Below are 3,728 nucleotides of genomic sequence, written 5' to 3'. Positions count from 1 at the left end.
TATATATTCTGAATTCTGTTAATCATTCGAAGATACAATTAAATCAAACATTCGAATATTCCATTATGTTTGTGTGTGTTTTTTTTATTGAGTTGTAAAGCAAGTAAATGATTGTTTATAAATATTGTGTCCTTTATAAAATAACTGAATTTTGAGTGAATCGATTATGGTTCTTTTGTTTTTTCTCGTATCTTTGCTTATTTATTGACATTTATCATATATGTTATACATATTTCGTTAATTTTTATCGTGCTTACTTTATTTGTTATCCTAGTGGAAACTTTAATATAAACAATATTAACTCACTAATATAAAGATAAAACATGATGTTTTAACTAATCATGCTTATAACAATGAATGAGAGATAAACAATTTACCGTCATATATTATTGTATAATATGAAACTATACATAACTATTACGTTCCTAAAAAATTTTATATTTTTATACTCTTTATATATCTATCCTAAACCATGAACTCCTCACTCCACCCGATGTCTCCCATTATTCTATCTTATATTTTCGTCCACCTCCTATGATATTTATAAAACTATTTTCATCTCATAACTTTTCCAATTGTAGCCTAAAATATTTATAAGGATGTTCCTAATAACTTTAACTCGAACTCTAATACAAGTTTGTTGTGCTACTTAAAACTTCAATGCCAATATATTAGTTAAACAACATAAATACAAAAGCAATTTATATAAAGGTACATAGAGTTTTAATGTTATTTGACCAATACATCACGAACAAGAGATGATCATTCTACCATGTGATAGATAGTATTAAAAATGACAAAAACTAAATACAATCATTGTCTTCTGAAAACATTCTATATTCTTTCATTATATTAACTGTATCATGTATTTGTTTTATTTTATTCACAAGTCCATTTCCATGTTCCCCTCGTGACATAAAATGTCTACAAATATATTCTTAATAACTTTTCTTGTTTTATAATTAAATTCCAGATTATCGTGATATATCAACTTATAAAATATTTGATACAATTATTATTTATAAAAAAATAAATTTATATTAGTTATAAAATTGAGATGTTTTCCAACAATCTTCACATTAAATCAAATTTCATTACGTTAAACTTCAATTTATTTGTAATACACATCTTTTATATTACATCTCGACCAAATAACAATCAACTATACTTTCAACTAAAATTATTTTTATCATTCTCTTATATGTTATATAATCTTTCACTATTCCAAAAAACTTTTACTCGAATTTGGATACCAATTTGTTGTGTCAATATAGACTTTAATGTGACTAATATTAACTAAATAATATAAAATGTAAAACAATTCACACAAAGACACGTAGAATTTTAATGTGGTTCAACCAGACCATGTTTACATCTACGAATGATAGAGAATATATCATAAATTAAGGACAAAAATTAAACATAACTATTAAATTATCAAAACATTTCATATCTCCTTATTCCTTGTACCTACACATTAAATCACGAGCTTCATCGTTACATTGGTGCATCCCTGTGATAAATCCATCTCAATCTCATTATTTTTTATAAATTTATCTTCATTTCATAACTTTTTTTATCATAGCATGTAATATCAAATAAGATATTCTTAATAACTTTATTTATTCTAAAAATATATATAATATTATAATAACATATTAACTTAAGAAACATCCCATACAAATATACAATATTATTTACAAAATAAAATATATCAATTTTCAACATTATCTAGTGCATTCTTTCACATCATTCATGTATCTCCCTTTCCACTATCAAAAATTTATTTCAAAAGACGGCTCTACCCCTTGTGAGATGATATGGCTCATGATGGTTGAACTAAGTATCAATGGTTTGATTGGTATCATCTATACAATATTTACTTTTATTTTAAGCACTTCATCCTTTTTAGAGAAGGAAAACTTAATGATTGTGCGTGCCTACATTTGCACCTCTATACTCTCACATCACATGCACAGGGCATGCAAAATTTGTTTCAAGCAACTTCATTCTTATGCAATGCCAAAATGTAAAATAAGTTATTTTAACATATTTTATAAATATTTAAAGAATAAATTTGCATGATGAATATGTAAAAAATTTGGGTACACACAACATATTAGATAAAAGCTTATGTAAATGTCTTGGTTTTCAACATATTAGAGGGAATGGATAGACCAAGTTGACTAGAGACTTCCAAACAAGCAAATCAAATCAATCACAAATTTTATGCACTGAGCAGATGATTAACCGTTACCAATGCTTAAGCGATAATCAAAACAACATTTACACAAAAAAATCAATGTCCCTCAGTCGTTACGCACAATTAGTGACATTGACAAACATAAATGCACAGTCAATAACATGGTCCATGATTTTTGCACGACAAATAATAAATGACGTCAATCAACAACTCTTATTTGGTATGATTGCCCAATTTGCGCTAAGATAATGACGGTAACTATCTTATTAAGACATAATATTTGCCATGACGGCAATCATCAATGCAGGAAAGACACGAATGCATAATCAATGTTGCGACGATGGCGCCATATGTTCTACAAAAACCCCTATAGAAGCATGAAAAATGGTATGCATATATTGCCATTAAAAAAATTGGATTCAATATCGCTAGATTATAACTTAAGCTTCAGAGAGGCATGCCCAGACTACATGTCCGGACATCCTTTTGTGCATGGAAACAATCCATTTGACTTTGGTGAAGCTAGACGGGTCTGCATCCAATTGGCACAACACCAACATTGGTGCTGTCCATGGGAATTGACTAAAGATGTTAACACCCTCTAGAAACCAATCATCGGCTATGGATGACGAAAACTATTTTGTATGACGTGAAATGATGAAGAGACGCCAATGAGAAAATGAACGGTAGACGCAAACTATATTATGTCATATGAAAAGATTAAGAGAAAAGAACGAAGAGTTGTGGGCTTAAATGTTAACAATGGGTTTCTCTCAAAGTCGGCACACTCAAAGCCGCCAACACAGCCTCACGACAAACTGTTGAGGCTTCCTCAAGGGCATAGAGTTTTCATCTGACAGTTACTCGAGATGATCCTACGAGGAGTCTTCGTCAACTCCTCAAACATAGTTGGACGAAAGCACCAGCTCTACATGGGCATCAAGGAAAATGAGTCGTGCTAGATGGTCACATTTATTTGACGCGATGCAAGCCCGATTAAGACCCTAAGCACTAGGCGTGGAAGACAACCACACATGCCAGAGACCCTGAAGGCACGTTTAGGTCAATCAGCCGCAATAACCACATCTGGATGACTCTCTCAACCACCAAGGCAGCAATAGGTAGGAGTGTTAACAACGCGAGCCCCGCTCAACTCTATCAGTCGACGGTTGGATGACATGCTATCCATGTCGTTCGACCCTCATATCATTAGTTATGAGTCACCCAGATGGTTCATAGTGCCCAACTTCATAGTGTACGACGAAACGAGTGACCCGTTTGACCACATCATGCACTTTAGGCAGCTTATGACCCTCAACATAGGGAACGATGCACTGATGCCCAATGATGCACCACCTAGGGATGCTTACCAAGATTAGTGAAATGATACGTCGCCTGGCAGCTGACCTCGATCGATGTGACCTATCATTAAAGCACTAAATGACACGCATTCCTCGACACCCATAAACTTGAAAAAACAGATAATTCATCTTACCCCAACCAATCAACAACTCGACTAGACAAA

Source organism: Vitis vinifera, chromosome 18 (genome assembly GCF_030704535.1).
Source record: "Vitis vinifera cultivar Pinot Noir 40024 chromosome 18, ASM3070453v1".
Taxonomy (NCBI): domain Eukaryota; kingdom Viridiplantae; phylum Streptophyta; class Magnoliopsida; order Vitales; family Vitaceae; genus Vitis; species Vitis vinifera.
This window is presented reverse-complemented; position numbering follows the sequence as displayed.